At 49.8% G+C, this 15,271-nt stretch overlaps 1 long non-coding RNA gene and 1 other non-coding gene across 2 annotated transcripts in view; both read left to right on the top strand.

Annotated features, from left to right (window-relative positions):
• LOC107403027 (uncharacterized) overlaps positions 1 to 15,271 on the top strand; it is an 80,725-nt gene that overhangs the window by 7,894 nt on the left and 57,560 nt on the right. The window lies entirely within an intron of this gene.
• Positions 3,926 to 4,032, top strand: LOC121832501 (U6 spliceosomal RNA). Its single transcript, XR_006076145.1, has one exon. It is a non-coding gene; the product is annotated as a U6 spliceosomal RNA (small nuclear RNA).

Genomic DNA, 15,271 nt, shown 5'->3' on the forward strand with positions numbered 1-15,271 from the left:
ATTCCCTTTCTCCCATTAGAAAAGAACAGGCTTCTAAGAGATAACAACAACAATAAAAATATAATAAGATAAAACAAAAAACATCACATCTAAGTTGGACAAGGCAACCCAACAGGAGGAAGGGAATCCAAGAGCAAGCACAAGAATCAGAGACCCATTCGTTCGCACACTCAGGAGCCCCATAGAAATACTAAACTGAAAGCTGTAATATATATGCAGAGGACCTGGTACAGACCCATGCAGGCTCGTGCTTGCTACTTCAGTCTCTCTGAGTTCATATGCGTTTTCCTCGGTAGATTTAAAGGGCCTTGTTATCCTGGTGTCCTCCATCTGGCTCCCACACTCCTTCAACCTCTTCTTCTTTGGTGTTCCCCGAGCTCTGAGGGGATTTGATGGAGAGATCCCATTTAGACCTGGGTGTTTCCCCGGTCTCTCTCTCTGCTGTCTGACTGTGGGTCTCTGTATTTGTTCCCATCTGCTGCAGGAGGAAGCCCCTCTGATGATGACTGAATGAGGCACAGATCATATTTATCTTTCTATCCTTGAATACATTGTTGCTATTATTTTGGGCAAATTGTCTGTTGTATCAATTGTGAATAAGAAAAAGTTTCTTTTACCTCTTCTTATTCTTTGTTACTTTCCCTTTCTTTATGTAGCTTGGAGGCTTCGACTTGAATAGTTTTCCTTTTCTCTAAAGAACTTCCTTTTGCATATGTGTGTGGTGAGTGTATGTGTGTGTTGCATGTGCATGTTGTGCAGTTGCACACATCCATGCGCTGGCATATAGAGGTTAGAACAGGAAGTCAAGTGTCTTTCTCTAACCATCTCCACTTTATTGGCTTGAGGCAGGGCCGCTCACTGAACTGGAAACTTGTTTTGGTAAGGTTGGCTGGCAGGCCAGTGAGCTCTATGTCTTCGGTATCCTATACCTGACTGACAGGTATGTGCAACCATGGCCAGATTTTTGTGAGGGTGCTGGTAATTTGAACTCAGGTCCTCAGGCTATCTCCTCAACCTCTAAAGAACTTTGTTTTACATATTTTGCAAGGCAGGTCTAGTGTACAGATTTCCTCAGTTTTTGTTTATCTGAGAAAGTCTTGTCATTTCATTTACTTCTGAAGGCTAACTTGGCAGGAAACAGAATTTGTAGTTGACTTTTTTCTCTCTTTCTTAACTCTTTAAATATTTCATCTTATTCTTTTTTTTTTTTTCTCCCCAGAAATGGTGTCTGGGAAGCATGATTCAATCCTTATCCTTGTTCCTATACATGAGAGTTTTCTTCCTTTCTTTTTTCTTCTCATTTCAGGATTTTTTTTCCTTCATCATTGGTTTTCTGCTATTGACAGGAGAGAGGGAGGGAGGGAGGGAAGGAGGGAGAGAGAGAGAGAGAGAGAGAGAGAGAGAGAGAGAGAGAGAGAGAGAATATTCATTCTAGTCACTGTTCTTTTAGCCTCCTGGGTCTACGTGTAGTGTCTGACATTAATTCTGAGACATTCTCAGTCATTAATGGTTCAAGTATTTTTTCTGCTCCTTCCTGTTACATATGTAGCACATGGTCTGAAGCCCTACAGTCTGGATATCCTGCTCCAGTTCTTCCCATCTGTGTCCTCTTTGCAGTCAGTCTAGTTTTGGAAGTTTGTAGAGTTGTGTCCTCGAGCTCAGAGACTCTTTCCTCTACTGTGGCTCGTCTCCTAATGAGCCTTTGGAGGCCATGGGATGATGTTGACTGCCATGTTCTATCATCTTCCACCTCATTGCCCTGAGACAAGGTCTCTAATTGAGCCTGTAGACAGGCTGGTGGCCAGCAAGCCCCAGCATCTCTATCCCCACAATGCTGATGTTACAAGCATCTAAGTGGCTACGGTAGGTTTTTACATGAGTGTTAGGGATTTGAACTCAGATCCTCATGTCTGCATAGCAAGTGCTCTTACCCATTGAGCCATGAGACAACTCAGCTTCCACCTGACTCCTGGGGCTCCAGTCTTGGGAAACTGGGTCTGCTTTTCATCACTTCTAGGTTGCCTTTTCTCAAATGTCACAGAACCCACCAGCACGAAGTCCTTGTGTCTGGCTTCTTTCCCTTAGCATATTGCTGGTGAGCATCTCCATGCATCTGTGTGTTTTTTACATCTAGGTAATTCTGTTATCCATCCATTTGTCATTTGTGTGTCTGTTTAGGGCTGGCACATGGTGAACCAGTAGATGGACATTCAATGGCTGAGTTGAGAAATGATGGCCAAAGGTAGACACACTCCTTTATAAATGGTCAGAATCAGGCTCTGATGTGAACCAGAAGGGGCAAGATGATGGCATTGGTCATTAGTTATTTCAGAGTATTCTTATTCTGTGCCCACTCTTGTGCTGGCTTGGGACAGGTAGTTCCTGCCCACCCACCCTGAGCTGCCTGTTTTGCTGAGGGACAAACTACTCTCCAAAGACCATTCAGGCAGATAAGTGGGTCAGGAAGGAAGAGAAGGGAAGACTGTGGGTGAGAGACAGAAAAAAAGTGAGGGAGGGTACAGTGGAGTAACCAGCAGGGCAGTCCCTCAGCAAGAGCTACAGGCTCATACAGGCTTCCTAGAGAAGCCAAGGCCTGCCATCAGGGTATCTATTGGCCCCTGGAGGGAAGGGGGTCCCTGCAGGAGGAGCAGTCATGTGAAAGCTCATGGGTGGAGCAGGCAGCAGGCAGGAGGGGCAAGGCCAGCTTGAGTATCAGGAACAGTCAGAGATGAGACCTGGGGAAGTCCTGGGGCAGGTGTGGAGAGCCAATAATTCACATCAAGTGTGACTTTTATTAGGAAGACAATGGGGACCGATGAAGGTATTTAAGCTGCAAAGGAACATAATTAAGGTCTGCTGGGTGGAGAAGGGACTAAATGCATGAGTAGAGGCTGGGCTGTGGAGAGATCCAAGCAGCCTAGGTTTGGAGAGAACAGTTTCAATTAGATGATCAAAGCCAGTTGAGAGGCTGCCCTACCAAGACCCGGGACTAAAATGTTGTCTGTCTGTCTGTCTCTGTGTGTCTGTGTGTCTCTGTGTCTGTGTCTCAGTGTATGCATGGATGTGAGAGCATGTGCCTGTGGAGGTCAGAGGGTAACCTTGTGTGCCATTGTCATTTTCAGGAATGCTGATGTCCACATCCTTTGAGACACCAATCGGGCTAGGCTAGCTGATCCATGAGTCCCAGGGATCTCTCTGTCTTTGCCTCCCTGGTTCTGGGATTACACATATATGCCACCATGCCAGGCATTAAAGAATAAAAAGATTTTGACATGTTTGAGTGTTTTGTTTCCATGTATGTATGTGCACATATGTGTATTAGGTGGCCACAGAGTCCAGAAGAGGATGTCAGATCCTCTGGAACCAGAGTTATGGGCAATTGTGAGCTACCATGTAGGTGCTGGGAACTGAACCCTCTGAAAGAGCAGTAAGTGCTCTTAACTATGGAGTCATCTCTTCAGTCCCCAGTGTCTGGCATTTATACATGGGTTCTGGGGATCAAACTCAGGTCCTCATGCTAGGAAGGTAAGCACTTTGCCCATTGAGAGAGACATCTTCCTAGCCCCTGAGACTGACCTTATGGGAGGTGGAAGCAGGGCACCAGTCTTGGGACTCAGCAATAGAATAGATGAGAGTTCCAGTCTTGGGAGGAAGAGCAAGTAAGGAGGATGGGGTTGGGGTGGAGACAATAAGCAAAGGGGGAGCTTGGAGGGTCGTGTGTCTGCAAGACCTTCAAAACAAAGGTCCAGGAGACAGTGGGGCATTTGGGTCTGGGAAGGAAATCAGGCTAGGCCTGCAGATCTGGGGAGCATTAGAATGCAAGGCACCTCAAGATCCAATCTCAGAAGTCCTGCGTTACCCTTGCTGACCTAGTTTATGTCAAAGCAAGGTGAAGGCAACGCCAAAGGATGCAAGAATTGATTCTGTGCTCGCTTTGGCAGTACATATACTAAAATTGGAACGATACAGAGAAGATTAGCATGGCCCCTGTGCAAGGATGACATGCAAATTTGAAAAGTGGTCCATATTTAAAAAAAACAAAAGAATTGACTCTGCCTCTTGGTTTGAGGAACTGCCAAGTGTTAGGGAGATCTTTCAGGCAATGCAGGAGAGAGTGAGCTAACATGAGAAGAACAGATGGGCCCAACAAGGCAGTAGCAGGTGCAGGGCTCATGGTGCAGGGCTTGGGGCACATGGGTGAGGCTTGACTTGAGGGAGAGAAGGACGTGGGGCAACATTACAGAAGGGAAGAGCCAGCTCCCATTTTTGAAGATCTGAGCAGCTCAACCAGCCACGAGGTTCCCAGTGTCATAAAGCACTCTCAACTTGTCCCTGTCCTCATAGGGCAGGTAGTGGAAAGCACACTTTACTGAGGGCTTATATGTGACCTTAATCAGTTCTGATGGCCCTGTGAGGGCTGTTCGTTGTGAAGTTTGCTCTACAGATGAAGCCATGGAGGATCAGGGAGTCTCTTCACAACCTCCCGTGAGAATGACTGTGCTTATTGTCTGCACATAAAAAGATGTTTGCTCTTTTCTTTCCAAGGAGCAAGAAGATGTCCCTGTAACTCTTTGGTTGGAGGAGAGGCCTTATAGTGGAGGAGAATTTTGTTGAACCCTCAGAAAGGGGGTTAGGATGTGGGGGCATGCTTGGCCAATGATAGGATGGAGCTGAGGACTATAGGTTCAAGTTCCTTAGAAGTAGGGATGGGGACTACAGAGAGATGGCTACCTGCAAAAGCCATGGGCTGGTGGCCACCATCCTCTCCCTTCCATATCACCATACACAGTGATAAGAATAAAAATAATTTATGTCATGTGACTGCTTTTTAACTAGCTGCTTTCAAGACTTAAGACCAGGATTATAAAAGGCATGCATTTATAAATTATTAGTCCCGAGCTCATAAGCACATAGACTTTGGTAGCACTTTAAATTAATTTATCGTCATTCATTGCAGCTGTCTGTGATGTAAACCTTCAGCTATAAATTTGTACCATAGTCTGACACACCATTAACTAAGGTGCTGCCCGAGCCAGAGCACATAGTAAAACATCCCAATACAGTCTTTGTAGGGATGGATGTCTCCCTTCTCCTCCTCCTCCTCCCTTCTGCTCTCCCCTCCCCTCCCCTCCATTCTTCTCTCTCCTCTTCTCTTCCAATGACAGGCAGTGTGGAGAGAAGGCAGATACTTGGGAGTTGTGCTCACAAAAGAGGAAGTGTGGGCTGAGGCGATGGCTCAGTGTGAGTTCAGATCCCCAGCACCCACACAGAAAGCCAGTCACGGCACCTGTAATCCCAGTGCTGGGTCAGGTAGGAGAATCTAAGAGCTCACTGACTACCAATCGAGCCAATTGGTGAGCCCCAGGCTCAGCAAAGAGACCCTATTTCAAAAACTACAAAGGGAAGTGAGGCAGGAAGTCACCTGATGTCAACCTCTAGCACGCATACACAGAGGTGCACATGCCTGCATATGTAGATGCATACATATGTAACACACACACACACACACACACACACACACAGGTGCATGGCGTGCCTGCATATGTAGATACATACACACCATACACACATATCACACACACATAGAGGTGCATGTGCCTGCACATATAGATGCATACACACCTCTCTGTCTCTGTCTCTGTCTCTCTGTCTCTGTCTCTCTGTCTCTCTGTCTCTCTCTCTCTCTCACACACACACACACACACACACACACACACACACACACACACACTAACTGAGAGCAAGACACACCGTGGCCTGTGGCCCTCCACAGAACTCAGGGAGTTCTGTTCCAGAGAACAGAGAGGACAGGGCTTGTCTAGCACAAACGAGTAGCAAGTCCTGCGAAAACCACTCCTCTAGAACCAGAGGACATTGTACTGCTACCCTTAAGCAAGAGGACGAACAAGGAGACGGGAACAGGAAGAGGAAGAGGAGGGTTTGGGAGCAGAAGAGATGTAGAGGGAAGGGGGGCAGACCTAGAAGAGGCAAGAGACTCAGGGGAAGCTGGAAAGTAGAGTGACGTCACGGGTCACATGGTGTGCTTTAGTGAGAGCTGGTCAGCACTGGGACGCCCGGAGCTCACATCCAGCCTGGGGGCTGACTAGCTCTGTGACTTTCAACCTGCTGGTAGCTCATGTGCTCTTGCCTCAGGTTCTCTGCTGGAAAGGGAGTTTTACTGGCTCAGAGGCCCTGGCTTTGGTAGCTACACCATTTGGGAGTAGGTCATGCTGAAGTGGGATGCAGGGGATGCAATGCTGAGGTTAGGCCGGGATGGTGGGAAGGTTCTAGAGTGCTGCTGGGTGGGTGTAGAGGTAGCCCCTTGCCCCAGAGGCCAGCCATCAGAGCTCTGCATGGGTGGAGTGGGACTAGGGAGTACACACATCCTTGGAGGCATCAGAGCATGTGTTCTGGGAGCATGGGTGCACGTTCCTGCCCTGCCCTGCAGAGGACAGTGTATGTTCCATTCCAACCTGACACAGGGGTGGGCACCGCCTTTTCCAACTCAGCCTCCTGTCTCAGCCCTGGGAGCCCTAACCACTCAATGTCTGGTCCTGGAAGGAGGCTATGGATATCTAGATGGCCTCTCCTGATGTTATCTGGTGTTTTTCTTGTATTCTTGTGGGCAGGGGTCTTTATCAAAACTTATCCATCTACCTGCCTTGTTCTTCCACAGCTTCCAGATGAAAAGCCTAGAGTGGATGGCATCAGGAGTGGTCCCCAAGGATGTGCTTAGGGAGTGTGATAGTCGCTCTAACAGCTTAGGCAAACAACAGAAAATAAATGAAGGGCCCTTCCTAGCAGGGTTCTTCCTGGACACACTGTGAGCCTTCATATTTCTATACTCATCCATGCAGACATCAGCTGGGATCCTGGGCCCCAGAATGCTGTAGATCTGTCTGTACACCCTCATATTCTCTTAGACTAGGTCTTTGGGTTTGATGTTGCTGTCTCCTCATCTGCTTGCTGGTCTAGAGGGTTCATGGCCATTGGAGGTCATAGAGGCTGGGTTTGTGCCTTTATTGGCTTTTGGGGCTCTGATAACCAACCTCAGCTTACCTCGGTAGTAGAGTGAAGAAGTGTCATGTGAAGACAGGTATGAATGTGTGAACACTCCCCCTGGGGACACAGTCATTCATGAATATGGCTCTGTAAAGTCTTCATAGGGACTTGAAGGTAATCCCCGTTCCAGCTGGGGAGTGAGCCTCAATCCAGCTGTGTCCAGGGTCTAACTGGGGTATCTGCATTGTGCATGTTACCCTGGAGGGTGTGTGGACCCCTGGCACCAGGAGGAGAGTAAAGGACTGAGATAGGGACACCTATGACCTGTAACTTCAGAGCTCAGTCCTGGAATCCAGGGCATCCCGCTGGGCGGCTGCTCCTGTCTCCTCTTATCTACAGCCAGACCTCGAAGAGCCAAGAACCAGTCCTATTAATCAATTACCTACTGCCTGAGCTGAGAGCAGGGCTGCCTGGCCAGATAAAGACCAGGGGGGAGGGGGAAAGGACATGGGTTTAAGAGGGAAACTTGTTCTTTTATCTAGAGCTGCACCTCATAATCGCTGCGCATTGCTACATGCACCCTAGTGTGTACATCTCGGGGCACACGCATCACCTCTTTCTTGCACAGCCCCATCCTATCTGCACCTTCCTTTTTTATTATTATTTTTTTTATTTTTTAAATTACACTCATGATATTCATTAATTACACTCATGATATTAATCACATTTGTGGTATTCATAGATTACATTTGCAGAATGTATATATATGTAATATATATACTATATATATTTTAATTTTAAATGCCGAATGTCATTTATTGAAGGAGGGAGGAGGTCTTAAATATAGGCTTACAGCACAATGGGAGAACCCTGGAGGGCAGAAGTTCACTACTGATGTTTTACAATCTTGCATCTAAGCTGTTAACTCCCATTATTCAGGATACACAGACAAGGAACTTCCCTTTAGCATTCAGGAGGGTGGAACCTGGCAGGGAATTAGCATAGGGAGGATATCAAGGTCAAGGTCCACAAGCAAGGCAACAGTTACCCAAAACGGGGGCCAGGGACCTACAGGTCCCCCTTTTATTAAAAAGTAAGTTTCTGACTTGGGTTGCATTGGACGTCACCTTACCCATCATGGAATCACCTGCCCAGGCCACACAGGTGCTCTGTCTTAGGTTGCTGCACCTTCCTTCTTAAGGCATACAAACCACAGTCACACCTGGATGCCCCTGGATGCTCCCATCCCCACACAGGGCCACATACCTGTGGAGATGTTCCACCCACCCACCCACCTCAGCACCCCTGTCCTATGCTCTAACATTCGGGTGGCACTCTGTGTACACATGCACATGTCAACCCCACACTGGTCCAGGCTGAGGGTGGGTAACTCCTGAGGTGGGCATGGCACAGAGAGAATGGCCTCAGGAGGCTTCTAAGGGCAGATGGACCCACTGTCTGCTGGAGTTGGTTGGTTCGATCTGAGTTTTGGGCCGTGATGTGAGTAGAACTGGTGAACTCACTGACCATATGTATGGGGCTCTGGACAAGCCCTGTGTGCAGATTTTACCTCCACTTCCTCATTTTGAGATGAGAGAGCTACCACGCTTGGGCATTCTTAGGCCCTAGTCCGTAACTATCAGGGTCATGCTTTGTGGATGGAGAGTCAGTGTGTGGTATTCTGTTTGCTGCTGTTACTGCTGTTGACTGGCTTGACAGAGAATTTCCTGGAAGCCCTGCCCAGGTACCTGTGGCAGGAAGTCCCGCCTCCATCCCTTGGTGCTGGGCATTTGAAACTCCTCCTTCCTGCTCCAGGTCATTTGGGCCCTGCTAGAACCCAGCCCTCCACACAGATTGGGCTGTGGCAAGCTACCGAGAGGTCCCACTGTGTCCTCAAGCTCTACTCAGTTTGACTATGGCTGCCTCTTCTGTTGACACCCAGGAGCCTCCTCCCAGGCTCTTGGGACCTGGGGTACATGGTAGGGTTCTGGTATTTTTGCTTCCCCTCTGTACAGGTGTTCAGAACGAGTAGAAGAGTGGAGAGTCCAAGGGAGGATAACAGCACACACAGAGGCCCAGGAGAACCTGAGGAGACTCAGTCATGGGCAAGGGCTGTGTGTGACCAAGGTTTGAGGGAAGGGAAGGAATGCTCATATTGGGGGGGGGGGTGTATGTGTGTGTGTGTCAGTCGGCAATGTGAGTGTTGGTGTTGGGAGTCAGATGGAAGCAGGAGAGCTGGAGGTGTGTGTGTGTGTGTGTGTGTGTGTGTGCTCTTGTGAACGCATGTGCGCAGATGAGTGTGTGTTCTATAGATGTCTGTGTAAACACAGACACTATCTTAGTTTGTGAATGTGTGTAGTGTAGGAGTATTTGTGTCAGAGAGACAAGGTAATGTGTGTGTGAAAGGTGGCTGTTTCTGGTGTCATTAGTGTGAGATGTCTGTGGGATGGCGGTACTTCTATGGTGCCTGGGGGGGTATGTGGCTCAAGTGTGTCCATCTGTGTATGCAAAGTGTGTGCTGTGTCCATTTTGCATGAGTTTGGCATGCATGGGTATGTCTGTACTGTAAGCAGCAGGTCTATCTGTCTGCCAGATTAGGGAATGTGTTGTGTGTATTGTGTGTTGTGTGTGTAATTAGGGCTAGTTGTCTTTGTGTTGTGTGATGTGTATAGTGTGTGCATGTTTGCAGGCAGGTTGTCTGTGGATTGGTATATGTGGGGTGTGTCTCATGTGGGGTGTATGTAATGGGCATATTACCTGTAAGTGGGAATGTGTGTGGTATGAGTATATTATACAGGTGTGTGTGTCTGTCATCTACGGGTGAGGGTGTATGATATGTTTATATTGTGCAGGCTGTGTGTCTGTGGAGGAGACATCATTTTGGGAAAGTATATGTGTATTGTGTGGGGTGTACGTGCTATGGGCAGGTTGTTTATGGGTAGGATTGTGATATATCACACACATATATACATACCATAACATAACACACACATATATACATATAGTGTGGGATGTGTGTGTACTCTGGGCAGGTTGTCTGTAAGTGGATGTGACATGTGTATGTTTGTATGGGTTGTACATACTGTGGGCTTGTTATGGGCAGGTTGTGTTTGTATATGGGTATGTGTGGGGTGTGCATGGTGTGAGCATGTTATGGGTGGGTTGTGTGAATATGGGTATTTATTGTGTGGAGTGTCTATGTTGTGGACATGTTATGGGCCAGTTGCCTGTGTGTAGCTGTGAATGTGTTGTGGGTAGGTTGTTGTCTTCTGTGTGTATGTGGGATGTGTATTATGTGGGATGTGTATGCTGTGGGCAGGTTGTCTCTGTGTGGGAGTGTGTGATGTGCATATCTTGTGGGGCTTGTGTCTGTGGTGGGTAGGCTGTCTGTGGGGTGTGGGCTTTTTTGTGGCTGTGAGTATGAGATCAGCATGCCTTGAGCATGTGGGCGCGTGGGGAGGTAGGAGCGGGAGGCAGGCAGGCAGGCAAGCAGGCAGGCAGGCTGACGGCCAGAGCCTCCCCCGCCCTGTGCACAGTGGCTGGGCTGACAGCCGGGCGGAGAAGAAAACTAGACGTCAGGGAAATCAGTCAGAGACAAATCGATTCCCTTTAGAGGTGAGAAAAAGCAGATGCTGCGGCTGCTGGTGGCCTGTTAGGCTCCAAGCCACATCCATCTCAGCCCGCCCCTATTCTGCTGGCTGCCAACGCCCCGCCTTTGTTAGGGGCCCTGTGGTGGGCCTGCTGTCTCACTGTCTTGCCAGCCTTTCTGCAGCAGGGCACCCTCCTACATGGGGTGCCATACTGGTGCGGGGTGTGCCTAAACCTGCACATGAGGGTGCATGTGCACATATAGCACCGGAGAGGCAGAGACTTTGTCATGGACCTCACCCCTTGGCACTGAAGTCAGAGGCAAGTGGCCACTGACTTGCCTGAGGACATCCAGGGAGCTGGACAGGGCTGGACCTTGGGCAGGACAGCCGAGATGGCTCCCACATGTATACGGACCCCAGCAGAAGGGATCCATTCTGAGGCCAGGGGCGAGCATCAGTCCCCAACCCCCGATGCCTGCCAAGTGGCCCTGAGTGACCAGGCTCACATGGAAGTCCAGGCTCAGCTTTGTAGCTTCACTCACTCAGTACATGCCCCTGGACTGTGAACTAGTCTCAGCTGTCTGGATAGCTGCCAACACGTTTGAGGCCTGACTCCCGGCCTGGATCTTGCTGATTCTTCAACTGTCAGGTCACCTGGATTCCAGTTCCTCTCCTCTGCACCCTATCCCCGCTAGAGACAATTGCCACAACAGATCAGGAAGCTAGGGCCCGGTCTGTGGCTGCCTGCGGCCAGGGACATTCTTTTTTTTTTTTTTTTTTTGAAACAGGATTTCTCTGTGTTGTTTTGATACCTGTCCTGGATCTCACTCTGTAGACCAGGCTGGCCTCAAACTCACAGAGATCCGCCTGCTTCTGCCTCTCAAGTGCTGGGATTAAAGGTGTGTGCCACCACCGCTGGGCCAGGAACACTCTTATATGGGGAGCTAGTTTTCTGAGTTCTTCTGTCCAGACCCAGGGTTGACTACCTGGGTCTGCCTTCAGAGAACTTGACTACTGATTGGGGGATTTGCAGTGCCCCTCACCCCGGGACTGGGGTGCAGGGTAACACATTGGAAGGCCCCCAAATCCCACCAGCTTCCTCCTCGGGGCTGGGGCCTTTAACTGAAGCTGATCTCGCTGCAGGAGGACTCTGCTTCTGCCTGCCCCCCCCCCCCAGCTTTCCCTAAGAACTGTCCCCAAGCTCTGGGACTTTATGTCCTTCCCTAGGGACCAATAGCTCTGCAAGCACCGTGGTTCTCCCTTCCTTCTGGCTCAGACAGCAGGCTTTGTCCAGTACAGATGTTCTATAGTTTAACTTGAAACGTTGGAGGGGGTGTTGGCCAACTGTGCAGCTGGTAGGGGTAGCCATTGCTGGGGTTTGGTTCTGGTGATGCCTGCCTGCACTATCAGGGACTCCCCTCTCACGCTGTGCCTGATGTTAACCCTTGAGACTGACCTCAATTCCCAACTCCCAGGCACATTCTGACACAGCTCTACTTGCCTGAGCTGGTCACATTCTGGAATCTGGGACTTGCACCATCAGACCTGGGCTCCTAGCTCTAGCTGTGTGTCTGCAGACAGGTACCACACCTCTCTGTGCCTCGTATCCTCTTGTGTTGAGCCTTGATCACCCCAGAGAAAGTCAGAGCAAGTGAAGGGCACAAGAGCTGTTGGGAGTAACAGCTGTGTTTTGGTGGTCAGGGGCTGGCTCATGGGAGTCTTTCCAATGCCCATCCCTGGTCGTGATTCTCATTGTCCAGCCAGATGGGAGAGACCAAGAATCAGTCTACAGACACTGATAGAAACCAGTTTTGGGGCCAAGCCTTGCTGTGGGCAGATAGCAATTGGCCTGGCGCCGGGACTATGGGATGGATTCAAAGACGTGACTGCTGGAAGAGTAGATGGCCGTAGGCATGGGTGTTGCTGGATATCCCCTGCTCCCAGGAATGTTCCAATCCCACTGAGACCTGTTGGGATATTGGGCATGGGGTGGGGACAGGAGAGAGGGGTCTCACTCCATCACTGCTTCTGTATCTCTTAAGAAAACTGGGCTTGGGAGTGTGACCTTGAGAAGGCCATGTTTCTGCTGTGACACTAATACTTTGATAATAATGGGCAGCTGAGGCAGGTACAAACATCTCTAGCTGTGTCTAGCTCCAGGCCAAAGCCCCAGGCCGGGCCCTTCTGTAGGCCACACTGCTGGGCCTTGAGAGCATTCGTCCACTGTCCCCTGAGCCGTGCTCACCAGCTTCATGGCCATGGTGAAGGATAGGATGTACAGTTGCTTGTCCAGAGTCTCAGAGCCAGGGCCGAAGTGAAAGCTGTTTGTGTTGTGCTCCGAAGATGGCAAGGGGCAGAGGTGACCTCAGGGACCAAAGGGCCTCCCACTGTGAGAATCGGAATGAATGAAACCCGCTGGGCTGCCGGAAGAACTGGGAGTGTACTGTAGAACTTTCTGGAGCCAGAATGTGCTCTGCTCATTAGCAAGTCCCTGCAGCTGCAGTCATGTGCCACATGCAGCATACATTCCCCTACCTCACCGCATCTGTCTGTGACACTGAGTCCTGCATCCCCTCTTCCCTTTGTGGGTGAGCCCTGGAGCGCAGGCCCTGCTCTTCACACATATGGCCTCCCTTTGGCCCCAACAATCCCCTTGGCCTTGCTGCAGATCCCCTTTCCAGGCTGCCAGATCAATTCCAGGTCCATGGCCCAGGGTCACTTAATGTCCCCTCCAGGTCTCCCAGACCATCACCTGACTCCGGATAAGCTGCCTGTTGGCCAGGCTCCACCCTTTATCCCATCAGCAGTCAAGGCCAGGACACTTTCTCCAAACAGTTCCCAAACCTGGCCTCTCTGGATTGTGTTCCATTGTTAGAGCCATTGAGGACCCCAAAAAGCTTCTGCTGCATGTGGCCATAGCTCTTGATACTTATCATATTAGAAATTATAATTTTTTTTTTTTTTTGGTTTTTCGAGACAGGATTTCTCTGTGTAGTTTTGGTGCCTGTCCTGGATCTCGTTCTGTAGACCAGGCTGGCCTTGAACTCACAGAGATCCACCTGGCTCTGCCTCCTGAGTGCTGGGATTAAAGGCGTGCGCCGCCGCCGCCGCCGCCGCCGCCGCCGCCGCCGCCGCCGCCGCCGCCGCCGCCGCCGCCGCCGCCGCCGCCACCCGGCAGTATTATTTCTTTAAGAGCACCAACAATTTGTCACTCCGTGTTTGTGTGAAGTTTTTGTTTGTTTGTTTGTTGATTGTTAGACAGGGTTTTCCTTGTAGCCCTGGTTGTTCTGGAACTCACTCTGTAAACCAGGCTGGCCTCAAACTCAGAGATCCACTTGCTTCTACCTCCTCCCAAGCTGGGATTAAAGACGTGGACCACAACACCTGACTTGTATTTTTGTAAACAAACAAACAATAAAAGCCACTTTCCTGGGGCCTGTGGACATGACTCAGTGGGTGTGCAAGCCTGAGGACCTGAATTCAGATTCCCAACACGCTTGTAAAAGCCAGGCTTGGTGGCATGGGTGTGTAGCCTCAGCACTTGGGGGTAGAAATAAGAGGATCCCAAGGCCTTGTTGGCCAGCCAGTATAGCCAAAAGAAGATTCAGTGAGAGACCCTGTCTCAAGAAATAAGGTGGAGACGTGATTGAGGAAGACATCCTGATGTCAGCCTCTGACTTGCACATGCATGTGTGAGCACATGCACACCACACACCCATTCTCGTGCAGTGCACATGCTCACAGAGGCACACACACTTATTTTGGAAAATGGAACTTCAGCAGAAGAGTGCCACGGCTTTGCAATTGCCTTTTTCTTCCGTGACTCCCTGAAGCCGAGACAGCTGACTTCTCACTCCTGCTTCTGTGTTCATGCTTCTGACATCACTTGTCACAAAGCTCTAAAGGTCGCACTGTAGGTGGCAAAGGAAAAGGTATAAGAGATACATATTGGCCTTCTATCTTTACAGACCCCTGAGACAGTCCATGTCTTAGCAGTGCCCAAGGTGGTTCCAGGACCTCATAGACAGATGCCATAGGAAGCTTACAAAAGCCCAAAGCAAGACTTGGGTTCTGGAGCTTGGCGACCTGGGCCTGCTGGTGTGAGCTACTGCTTCTGGGAACAGCTATGGTGAGGGCAGCCATGAGCATGATTGGGAAGGCAGAAAGGAGAGGGGATATTTTCCTAGCACTTTTTCAAAGGGGTAGGGGGAGTTTCCAGCTAAAGCTAAGGTTGATCTTCAGGGCCATGAGCCCCTTGCAAGCTCATGGTTTTACCCCACATAGCTAAAAGTGGGGCTGCTGATCCAAAGTGTCCTTGTGTGTTGGGAGTTGAAATTGTGTTCCTCTGGGTTCGGGATTGCAGAATTGTGCCTTAGTTCACAGAGGTCACCCTTCCTTCCTTCCTTCCTTCCTTCCTTCCTTCCTTCCTTCCTTCCTTCCTTCCTTCCTTCCTTCCCTCCCTCCCTCCCTCCCTCCCTCCCTCCCTCCCCCCTCCCTCCCTCCCTCCCTCCCTCCCTCCCTCCCTTCCTTCCTTCCTTTCTTTCTTCTTCTCAAGACAAGGTTTCTCTGTAGCTTTGCACCTTTCCTGGATCTCTCTCTCTGTAGACCAGGCTGGACTAGAACTCACAAAGATCCACCTGGCTCTGCCTCCTGAGTGCTGGGATTAAAGGCGTGCACCA

The sequence above is a fragment of the Peromyscus maniculatus genome, chromosome 9, assembly GCF_049852395.1.
Source record: "Peromyscus maniculatus bairdii isolate BWxNUB_F1_BW_parent chromosome 9, HU_Pman_BW_mat_3.1, whole genome shotgun sequence".
Classification (NCBI taxonomy): Eukaryota; Metazoa; Chordata; class Mammalia; order Rodentia; family Cricetidae; genus Peromyscus; species Peromyscus maniculatus.